The sequence below is a fragment of the Schistocerca cancellata genome, chromosome 9 (assembly GCF_023864275.1).
Source record: "Schistocerca cancellata isolate TAMUIC-IGC-003103 chromosome 9, iqSchCanc2.1, whole genome shotgun sequence".
Lineage (NCBI taxonomy): Eukaryota > Metazoa > Arthropoda > Insecta > Orthoptera > Acrididae > Schistocerca > Schistocerca cancellata.
Genome location: NC_064634.1, coordinates 489,848,361 through 489,860,870, shown reverse-complemented (window position 1 = coordinate 489,860,870; position 12,510 = coordinate 489,848,361). Strand labels below are relative to the sequence as shown.

Genomic DNA, 12,510 nt, shown 5'->3' with positions numbered 1-12,510 from the left:
ATAGCAAAATGTGAACATTAAAATAAAATAGCTTATAATAGGCTAGACAAAAACAATATTTACCTTATTAGTGTTAAATTAACAGCTACAAGAAGTTGCAAATCTTTAAAAAAAGTCAAAACAACTGAATACTCAGGATAGGCCTAAATTCAGTAAATTATTAGTTCTTGTGGTAGAGCAGTCATAACCAATCAGCTTCTTGCATATCACCATTTCTGCATGGGATAATGTACTAAGTTTGCCCTGTAGGAGTTTTGAGAATCAAGACAGCTGTTACTTCTCAGCTGCTTATGGATAGAATGTTTGGATGAGTGGGAAGTGTGAAAGATGTGGATGGTCCATATGGATGTGAGAAGCTAGCTGTGTTTTCATCATTTTCCTGATTTTTGCCATCAGCAGTCCAGTTTTGCTTTGATGAGAGTGCAAATAGAATTTTGTTCTTATTTTACTCTTGCTTATGAGAACAAAAATGTGAAGTCTGTGTGTCTCTACAATTGTGCAGCATTTTTCAGATCTCTCTAGGTTTCAGTTCTTCATTTTCATGATCTTCTATAGTTTGCATAAGTGACACTGATCCCTTCTAAATTATTCTTGGCAACCATGTAAAGTTGTTTGGGTGTCATGATTTGATCAGTGTAATGGGACTGTAGTCGCTTGACTATTCCACCATTTACATGAGATGTCACTAAAAAATGCCACCTTACTTCAGTATGGAAATTTCTTCATGATAGCACAGGTTGATGAAGTTCTTTCTAAGTTACAAGTACATATCTATACAAAAGGTAATTTACGGGACCAATAAAAATCACAATCACAATCACATATTTCTACTGAGTTGTTGTTCTGTCAAGGGAGTAATATGTTTTTATTGCTTTTTTATTAAATTTTGTGATCAGCAAGTCAGTAAAGTCAGTAAAATCACAAATCATTAAGAGCTTACCTTCTTTAAGCTCATTTTTCAATCTTTTTTTGGAAGGTTGGTTGTTGACTTGCCACAAAGGAATGTTGTGTAAATGATTTTAATTTGTCCAAAAATGGATCAATAAAGTGATCAGAGGATTTTTTGTGATGGTTTCTAGAGATGTACAATCAACAGAGACCCACTGTTTGTAAGTTATCTGGTCATTATCATTAGTATCCAACAAGTGTTTCTTGTCCTGGACAGAACTGATATTCACCACAGTGGCAAGCAGATAATGCTGGGTTACACACAACTCCTGCAATCCAGTCATTGTAGGTTTTATTGGACTACCATAATTCATTATAATCTGAAGAATGTCACAACCAGCCTGCACAAGTTTGAAGTTTTGGAGAGTAATATACACAAAAACACTATGCTTACCATCACTTCTAACTAAAATAAAATTTTTGGGATGTAACTCTACAAACTTTCAAAGCCCATTGTGGGGCCCTGGATAACTGTGTTTGAAGTGTGCATAAATTTCTTTCAAATTACTTAAAACTAATCAGTTTTGCTCTTCTGCATCACCTATTATGAGCACAAAATTTTTTTTTTTACCAGGCACTGACCTGCCTGTCTCATCACAACATTAAGAGTTTCTTTACCAATTCAGCAGTCATTTGATTAAGGGTCTTGCCAGATTTCGGATTGGGACAAAATAGCCTTGTTCTTCACAAAATCTTTTACTTTTCTTGCCATGTAGTTTGTTATGTTAAATTCCTCATGATGCTTAACACTCTAGCTTTTAGATAAAATTGTGTGAATTTGCATTTTCATTATTTCAAGATGTGCAAGCACTAAACTTCTCTTTCAGCTGAATGATCATCTCTGATTCTTCATCTAATTCTTCAGAAGGCAGCAACAATACTTTTCTTTGGTTGCTGAAATTACTTTTATTAGTTATTTTCTTAGGATTCTTTGCCTCATATAGTCGTTTTTTCTGAACTGGCAATTCACCAACAGACGAACATAAGCACTGAAACTGTCAAGTGTTTTACTTGTCGCAATGTATTGTTCATTGCTACATTTGGCATTTTTTGCACTCATGTCTACTTGAAAATTTTTTTCTGGCACTTGTTGCATACATTCTGACTTAATGTTAGGGAAGGTTTTCTTTCTATCATCCATTGGGGAACAGGACAAGTTTTGACTTATGGTTATTTTAACCTTTTCATTAAAAGGATTACAGCACAAAGCTGAAATTTTAGGCATGTCAGTCTCAAATGAAGTCTAATTTTTATGAAATATTTTCAAGATTCATTGCATCATATTTCCTTATTTGAGAATACACAACATTACTTCTCCACTTTTGCACATCCTGGAATAAAATTTAAGGTATGTCAATAGTCTGCAAATGTTAACTGGCTGTAGGCATATAAACTTATACACTGTTGTGAGAATTGTATAAAAGTATCTTCAAGCTAATTTTAAAACAGAACATTTCAGAATCACTCAAATGATTTAACATAGGCTGTGTCACAACGAAAGAAAATTCACAGCATAACTCAGCAATGACTGATAACAGCTGGCTGAATATTATCCAGTGACAAAATACTAAACAGATGGGAAGTAGTCAGAGTGACCAACCATTTTGTGGATAGTGCTTAAAATGAGTTCAGACATGTAGGTTGATTTATTAATCTTGAGCTATTAAGTTAGCTAGTGTTAGTCTTTAAAATGAATTGTCTGTATGAGAAATATAATTTTGCAGGCCAAGTAATAGAGCCAAAGATATGAATATTTAAGACAATGAAAGATAGCAAAATAAAAATTAACAACATTCATGATCTGAATGAGATTTGAAATACTTTTAATAAACATAAAATTAGTTTTTATAGTGGTCCTATGCTCATCACAAGTTGAAACTTTCAGAATATCTAGAGGAAGAGAGTAATTTCTTCATATTTTTTTCAACTAATTATGTTGTATACCATATGAACGCCCTTTAGAAGAGCTTTTGCATTTTTGAGCACCCATCATTCTGTAACCACCTACCAGAAAAATGTAAAAAAAGGTTTGTTTTTCATTACTATTTATGCATAATAAAAACATAAATAATTTCAAATAAATCTAAGAGAGCACTTGTTGAGTTGATGTAGAATAACCCATAATACACAATGGGCATGGTTACTGACTGTATACAAAGATGCACTATCTACCTAGATTAATTTCTCTAAGCCAATATAGTATTTGTCATTGACAGATGTTACTGCTTCCAAAGACTGGGCATTTATTTTGTACTCATACGTTAATGGGGATTTTCGCCTCATTATATGCAGTAGGTTACACTTACTAATATTGAGAGATAACTACCATCATTACACTACCCATTTGTTGTTGTTGTGGTCTTCAGTCCTGAGACTGGTTTGATGCAGCTCTCCATGCTACTCTATCCTGTGCAAGCTTCTTCATCTCCCAGTAACTACTGCAACCTACATCCTTCTGAATCTGCTTAGTGTATTCATCTCTTGGTCTCCCTCTATGATTTTTATCCTCCACGCTGCCCTCCAATACTAAATTGGTGATTCCTTGATGCCTCAGAACAAGTCCTACCAACCAATCCCTTCTTCTAGTCAGGTTGTGCCACAAAATTATCTTCTCCCCAATTCTATTCTCCTCATTAGTTATGTGATCTACCCATGTAATCTTCAGCATTCTCCTGTAGCACCACATTTCAAAAGCTTCTATTTTCTTCTTGTCCAAACTATTTATCGTCCATGTTTCACTTCCATACATGGCTACACTCCATACAAATACTTTTAGAAATGACTTCCTCACCTTTAAATCTATACTTGATGTTAACAAATTTCTCTTCTTCAGAAATGCTTTCCTTGCCATTGCCAGTCTACATTTTATGTCCTCTCTACTTTGATCAGCATCAGTTATTTTGCTCCCCAAATAGCAAAACTCATTTACTAATTTAAGTGTCTCATTTCCTAATCTAATTCCCTCAGCATCACCTGACTTTATTCGACTACATTCCATTATCCTCGTTTTGCTTTTCTTGATGTTCATCTTATATCCTCCTTTCAAGACACCATCCATTCTGTTCAACTGCTCTTCCAAATCCTTTGCTGTCTCTGACAGAATTACAATGTCATCAGCGAACCTCAAAGTTTTTATTTCTTCTCCCTGGATTTTAATACCTACTCCAAATTTTTCTTTTGTTTCCTTCACTGCTTGCTCAATATACTGATTGAATAACATCGGGGAGAGGCTACAACCCTGTCTCACTCCCTTCCCAACCACTGCTTCCCTTTCGTATCCCTCGACTCTTATAACTGCCATCTGGTTTCTGTACAAATAGTAAATAGCCTTTTGCTCCCTGTAGTTTACCCCTGCCACCTTCAGAATTTGAAAGAGAGTATTCCAGTCAACATTAACAAATGCTTTCTCTAAGTCTACAAATGCTAGAAACATAGGTTTGCCTTTCCTGAATCTAGCTTCTAAGATAAGTCGTAGGGTCAGTATTGCCTCATGTGTTCCAATATTTCTATGGAATCCAAACTGATCTTCCCCGAGGTCGGCTTCTACTAGTTTTTCCATTCGTCTGTAAAGAATTCGCGTTAGTATTTTGCAGCCATGACTTATTAAACTGATAGTTCAGTAATTTTCACATCTGTCAACACCTGGTTTCTTTGGGATTGGAATTATTATATTCTTCTTGAAGTCTGAGGGTATTTTGCCTGTCTTATAAATCTTGCTCACCAGATGGTAGAGTTTTGTCAGGACTGGCTCTCCCAAAGCTGTCAGTAGTTCTAATGGAATGTTGTCTACTACCGGGGCCTTGTTTCGACTCAGGTCTTTCAGTGCTCTATCAAACTCTTCACGCAGTATCATATCTCCCATTTCATCTTCATCTACATCCTCTGCCATTTCTATAACATTGCCGTCAAGTAAATTTCCCTTGTATAGACCCTCTATATACTCCTTCCACCTTTCTGTTTTCCCTTCTTTGCTTAGAACTGGGTTTCCATCTGACCTCTTGATATTCATACAAGTGGTTCTCTTTTCTCCAAAAGTCTCTTTAATTTTCCTGTAGGCAGTATCTATCTTACCCCTGGTGAGATAAGCCTCTACATCCTTACATTTGTCCTCTAGTCATCCCTGCTTAGCCATTTTGCACTTCCTGTCGATATCATTTTTCAGACGTTTGTATTCCTTTTTGCCTACTTCATTTACTGCATTTTTATATTTTCTCCTTTCATCAATTAAGTTCAATATTTCTTCTGTTACCCAAGGATTTCTAGTAGCCCTCGTCTTTTTACCTACTTTATCATCTGCTGCCTTCACTATTTCATCCCTCAAAGCTAACCACGAATTTATTTTCTACAAATCCTCATTGATTTGTTCACAACTTTTGTGTGATACTACTTTCCAGTAGACTACAGCATCATTGGCAAACAGTCTAATGCCACTGTCAATACCGTCAGTCAGATCATTTATGTAAATCATAAAAAGCAGAGGACCTATTGCGCTGCCCTGGGGCACACCTGAAGTTATGCTTGTTTCTGTTGAAGTCACCCCATTCAGGATGACATACTGCTCCCTGTCTGTCAGAAAACTTTCCATCCAACCACATATGTTATCAGATAGACCGCAAGCATACACTTTTTGTAGCAAGCGACAGTGTGGAACTGAGTCAAACGCCTTTCAAAAGTCAAGAAATATAGCATCAACCTTGGAGCCAGTATCCAGAGCCTGTTGTACAACATGCACAAAGAAGGCCAGCTGTGTCTCACATAACTGCTGTTTCCTAGAACTGTTCTGGTTTCTGCAGATGAGCTTCTCAGAGTCTAGAAAGGTCATTATGTCTGAACACAAAATATGTTCCATGATTCTTCATCAAATAGATGTCAGTGAAATTGGGCAGTAATTATACCTTCTACCCTTTTTATAGATTGCTATGACCTGGACCTTCTTCCAGTCTCATGGAACTTTCTGCTGTTCCAATGATCTCTGATAGATGACGGATAAGAATGGTGCTATATTTGTAGCATAGTCAACATAAAATCTTACGGAATCCCGTCTGTGCAAGATGCCTTCATGGCGTCTAAGGATCTTAACTTTTTTACAATCTCAGATACACTAAACACTATGTCAGCCATCCTTTCGTTTGTTTGATAATTGAAAAGGGGAATGGTGCCACAGTTCTCTACAGTAAACGAGTTTTTGAATGCTAGGTTTAGAATTTCAGCCTTCTGTTTATCGTCATCAGTTACATTACCCATATTGTCAGCAAGAGAAGGTATTGAATTATTTGTAGCGTGTTAGCCACTTGCAGTCAAGTGGATGGGTAATGACAGATCCTGTAATTTTGCAGAGAAGACAGGAGCCACAGGAGAGAATAGTACCTGAGGTACATGTAGTATAGTTATCATAGGTACACGACTCTCTGGAGCTCTTCCAACACACTGATTCACAGCAGCTGCCAATCATTTAACAGTAGTCAGGGTGATTCCCAGCTGCTTATGAACATCAGTCAACTCATCCCGTGTTCAAAAACAGCATTCACAGTGTGGCTGCATTTTGGCTGGTGCAATGTATTATAAGACAGTAACAGATAACTTTAAATTAAGCCTCCTGATTATCTTTTAATGTGTTGAGCTAAAAAGTTGCTAATTCCCTATAAGAACTACAAAAAACCAGGTTTCTGTTAAGGTAACACAATAACCTGTGGTAAAAATTACTAGTTTCCTAAAATGTTTTGATGTTAATTATAGTTGTTAGCAAGTTCAAAAACAGAGTTAATTTACAATAAATGCAGATAATACATAGGGCTACTCCTCGTTAAGAGAAAACTAAATGTAAGACAATATGTCAGTTAGAAAATCTTCTACAGTAACTAAATTTTATTCAGGTGATGGCAACCAGTAATATGAATAAATGTTCTACTAAAGTGGTAGTCTGAAGTTTTTTACTTCTATTTTAATATCAGTATAGATCAGCTCCAGAATGGAATAATGTCAAGCATATGGAACCCTGTAAAATCACATTCCCCACTGACAATATTGACAATATTATTGATGGTGTGAGGATTGTTTTAATATTTTCAAGGTATGAAAAACTAGTATTGTCAATAAATATTGAATGCATATGGCCCGTTAGCACCACTTGTGAAGTGACACATTGTGTGTTGTCTGTAACAGTGCTGCAGTGACAGCCAGTGTGGTAAAACTGTCACTGCAAGTGACAGACATTAACTATCAAGGAATTTGAAATGGACTGTGGCAAAAAGAAAAACAAATCTCATGAAAAAAAGAAAAACAAGTTGTTTGTATTCATTAAAACTAAGAAAATAAACTTTTCATGACTGTTAAACTATATATAAATTTACAAAGTTACTTATAAAGCCAAGAAACTGTATAACTGGGAGTTTATGTTCTACTCCAGGAGTAAATATAAAGCCTTGTGGGGTGTTGCAATGATAAAACACAGTGTGCTGCCAGTTATAATGTGTTGAAGAATGGTGTTAGCTGTAAATGTAATGTGTAAACAAAACAAATTAAGAAATAACGTCATGTCTTGGGATTGAAAAACATTGTGTTTTGTGGAAGGCAGATATGTAAAATTCTGCTAAAGCTATTCATTTAGATTTTTGGGAAGCCAATTTTCTTGGAGTACCAATACTGTGTTTTCCCATGTTTGGTTCTTTATTATGGCATAATGCCATACATGATAGAAGATGAAAATGTGCACTTGAAATTCAGCAAATGGTTGAAACTAACTAAGAGTGTGGAGTGAAAGACTTTGTTCCAAATAAATTGACAGCCTCTGGGGACAAGATTAACAAAAGCCAAATTTCTTCAGTAAAACAACAAAATTAACTTCATTGTTCTGCAAAGCAATTAATGCTTGCCTGCCAATAATGTGGAAATAAAATAAAATCAGGAAACTGAAACTAATAACACATTTTAGTCTTCTGTAATTATGTGAATGTATTTTAATTCATCTATAGCTCCTAGTCACAGAAGTAGTATTGTTTTCATTTGATACAAGAGCTGTAAATGAAGAGAGAACAGAAAAATCATGAAACGTAAATATGAGATATGTAGAGACTACTCCTCACTACAACTCCAACTGCCCTGCACATGCACGAATCTGGCAGCTTGGACGCATCAGAAAAATTTTACCAGTTAGCACCTGGCTGCTTGCAGTTACTGCTTATACATCTAACAGCCACACTTTATTACAAGAAATGAGAAGTGGGAGAAGATGCTGCTCTCATGTGACTTCAGCTCTGCGCATGCACACGAACCCACTGGAAACTGCTCAAATGATCCTAATTTAAACGGTTGTGACACTATGTGCATAAAAGCAGGTATGGATGAAAAAATTCCTGGGTTTTTCCCAGATTTCCTGGTTGTCCTGCGGTGTATACACCCTGTAATGACATGACTTATTTCTTGTAGCTGGGGCTGTAATTACTCTCAGTTCTTGTGTCTTTTAACATGCCCTAACAACAATTTTCCAATGCAGGGTGTCATGTACAAATTCGAAAACTTCTTACCCAAGTTTTACTTTTAGTTTCATTATATATCTTTATTTTTGCCACAGGTGAATGTATTTCCACTACCTAAAATTTTCTATTTTTGTGAATAAATCTCTTATGTGTATCAAAATAATCATTTTAATTACTGTAAAATATGTAATGTTAACACTTTTGCATTTCTTAAGCATTTTACTCAAAATTTTGGAGTCACAGAAGACAGGAACAAGATGTGTCCTTTGCCAGTGCGGAAGCAAATGACAGGCACTGCACTGAGCATTGTCTAAGGCACGCACATGGGCGTGTGCCTCCTGTAGATATGGCAGTTGCTTTTTTTTATTTTTTTTGGAGCTGCTGGTTCTTCAATGTTGACAGAAGAGACTGTCCAGTCAGGAAGAGTGAGAGGGTAACTGAAGAATACAGTGTCATGCAAAGCATATGTGTTCAGAGAGGGTAACAAAGGCCAAAGATGAATATTTGAAAACTCAGAGATGATTTTAATCCATGTGTACCTATCTCTCTTTCTTTTTCACTAACACTTTCTCTCCCCCAGCATCAATGAATCAATCTCCTTTTCCACTGGTACTGTCTGCTCTCTCTTCGACTGCCACCATCTCTCTGCTACTCTCTTTCAGAACAAAAAAGTGCTAAAATGTTCGCATGCCAGATTTTTTTGTGAGGAAGGCCAAATGAGGATTTAGGCAGCTGGTTTCCCACTTTTACCAGAGTCTTTTAAAGAGGAATACATTTGTCTTTTTTTATGCTCCAAAAGGAGCAGTTTTCCATGCTCTCTTTTTTCCCTGCAACAGTCAGGTGTGCTGCTTATATGAAATGAATTTTATGGGTCAGTGAAGTTCTTACAGCTTATATAATTTATAGTTTATATGGCAAGGAAAGCGTTTCTGAAGAAGAGAAATTTGTTAACATCGAGTATAGATTTAAGTGTCAGGAAGCTGTTTCTGAAAGTATTTATATGGAGTGTAGCCATGTATGGAAGTGAAACATGGACGATAAATAGTTTGGACAAGAAGAGAATAAAAGCTTTTGAAATGTGGTGCTACAGAAGAATGCTGAAGATTAGATGGGTAGATCACATAACTAATGAGGAGGTACTGAATAGAATTGGGGAGAAGAGGAGTTTGTGGCAGAACTTGACTAGAAGAAGAGATCTGTTGGTAGGACATGTTCCGAGGCATCAAGGGATCACCAATTTAGTATTGGAGGGCAGTGTGGAGGGTAAAAATCGTATAGGGAGACCAAGAGATGAATACATTTAGCAGATTCAGAAGGATGTAGGCTGCAGTACGTACTGGGATATGAAGCAGCTTGCACAGGATAGAGTAGCATGGAGAGCTGCATCAAACCAGTCTCAGGACTGAAGACCGCAACAACAACATATAATTTAACACATATGAACAACCAATAATATCAGGTTAACACAAAATCATTTCCTTTACATTTTTCTGGATACTTTGCTCATCAAACATAGGAAAAAAAGGCCAGATTAGGAATTTTTGAAGTTCCACGAGGATATCTTCTTAAGAATATATGGTACAAATTTCAACAATATGCCAAGAATTGAAACTACAGAAGTGGTCATTGACATAACTGGTGCTTTTCATATGCAAAAATCATGGTGTTCCAGGGTTTTCTCAGGAAATGCCTACGAACAAATGGTGCTTTTATAAGCCACCCAAGGCCCACCCTATATCACACCTAATTCTTACAGTATGGCTATTTTTCCAATAGGTATACAAATATTTCTTAGTCCAAGAGCTATCCAAAACACTTGATCCCTTAATTCTGTGCTGAATAGAACCCAAGGTATGACCCCCTGAAAAATCAGATTTTTGCAAGGCTCTCTGAAACATATTGGTACCATGCAGTGTTGGGCGTGGACCAAAGTACTTTTTAAGTGACCCTTTTCCTTGGTTTTGTGCTGTTTGTTCATCAACTTATAGTACAAATAAGTTAGGTTAACTACTATGTAGTTGGGTTCCTTCTGCGTTCTCCGACTGTCTCCTTCCTCTCATCTGACATGATTTTTTATTAGCAGTATCTGAAAAGGTTTCATCTAATAAGGTATTAAGGCTGTTCTTTATAATTCTGAGTTGTCATGGCATGTTTTAAATACATTCTTCCTCAGGTAATTACAAACAACTCTCAAGTCACCATTTTTGTAATAGTTGATTGCGAAATCTTCAGATGTCATGGCAGCATTTGATTCTTTGTAGCTATGGACAAACATCAAATACAATTCACAACTGCAGCTACTGATGCTGATTACAAACCTATAAAGTTATTTGTCATAGGCTCAGTACTAAATGACAAAAATTCCCCCACAAACATTTCGTCAGATTGTTAAGCAGGGAATACAGATGATGAATGCAACAGTTTTAGCTGATTTCTATGTATTATATTATTTTCTTATTTCTTGAGAACATACTTTCAAACATAACTGATATTCATTTTCACAAATGTTTGGTTTTAATTTTTCTTGATAGCGTGTCATTTTATGCCTTCCCAATACTGTAACAGTGTCTGTTCCCTGTGAAATGTGCCGTACAGTAACTAGAAATACAACTAAATATTTACAAAAACAGACATAATGTCTTATGGGATAACAGCAATCAGTGATTTTATAATGTTGCTTAAAATCCGTCTTGATTGCAAAAAATTTTTTTTATTATTCATATGACCGGTTTCGGTTCATTCAGAACCATCTTCAGATCTGATATTTCAGTTACAGGAGTAACCCGTCCAAATCCAGCAACTTTCACATGCTACATCACACGTCTATGTGACGTAGCATGTGAAAGTTGCTGGATTTGGACGGGTTACTCCTGTAACTGAAATATCAGATCTGAAGATGGTTCTGAATGAACCGAAACCGGTCATATGAATAATAAAAAAAAATTTTGCAATCAAGATGGATTTTAAGCAACACAACTAAATATATAAAATGGAGTGAAAGTAGCAAAGAGAATAGAAATAGGGGAAAAACATTTTCAGAAGAAGTATTTCATGCCAGTTATCTGTGCAGGTAACTGATTCCGCAAATGACAGCAGTTGTGTTCAACACGCCTACTCATAATGTAAAACATGTCTGCTCAAATATTAACTGTACATTTTCCAGACATGGACTGTGAACTCAACAGAAGGAGCTTGTTCCTTTAACACTCAATGACTGAAACAAGATGCCAACATTCAGCCTTAAAATTAATCTCTGAGTGGTGGATAGCCATGTGAAATAAAATGGCATCATAGGCTTTTGAACTATTACTGAGAGAACCTAGTTTGAACAGAGAAATTTATATGGACTTCTGATTCAACAGCACAATAAGAATGTCTAAGATGGACAAATTATGGAATGAGAAGATGATCGAATGCTTACTAAAGTGAACAGACAGGGCAGGGACGTGGGAAGACAGGGCCCACTCAGAAAGATCAGTGAACGCACGGAAATTTTCCTCTTTCTTTCTTGTGTGTGAGACTGCCCCTTACTTTCACATTTTTCTAGAAGTTGTATCTGTATTCTTACAGGTATCTTCCTCTTAATGAAGAAAATATAGCTTTTATATAAAACAAGTTTAACTGTTAAGTCAAAGATCTTAAGTGCACAGAAGTTTTTTGTCACTGCCCATATGTGACAATTTTGCTTCCAGTTTGCCATCATTTGTGTGCTTTTTTTTTTGCTTTTTTTTTCATGTAGCAATTGCATGGGGTGAGGGATACGAAATCTGCTATGAAATTTACAGTAAATCAAACAACGAGAATGAAGATGTTCAAGAAACTGACAATGAGAATGAGCACCATAAATTTACTTTGTGTAGTATACCATCAAAAGATTGTGCACCTTCTGAAGACATATGAATGACAGTAAGATTAGCTTCCAAAGTTCCTCTAAAATATACATGTTGCTTCGGCAATTAATTGCCTAAAGGATTAAGTATAATTTCTCAGTTTTGTAAGTATATTTCTAGCTCCACTATCATACTAGGTGGTAACATACCTACAAATACATATAGTAGATTTCTCATAACCAAAGAGACTGTAGTGA

At 36.1% G+C, this 12,510-nt stretch overlaps 1 protein-coding gene across 1 annotated transcript in view; it reads right to left on the bottom strand.

Annotated features, from left to right (window-relative positions):
• The window catches only part of LOC126101514 (T-box transcription factor TBX18-like), a 287,840-nt gene that overhangs the window by 2,425 nt on the left and 272,905 nt on the right, over positions 1 to 12,510 (bottom strand). The window lies entirely within an intron of this gene.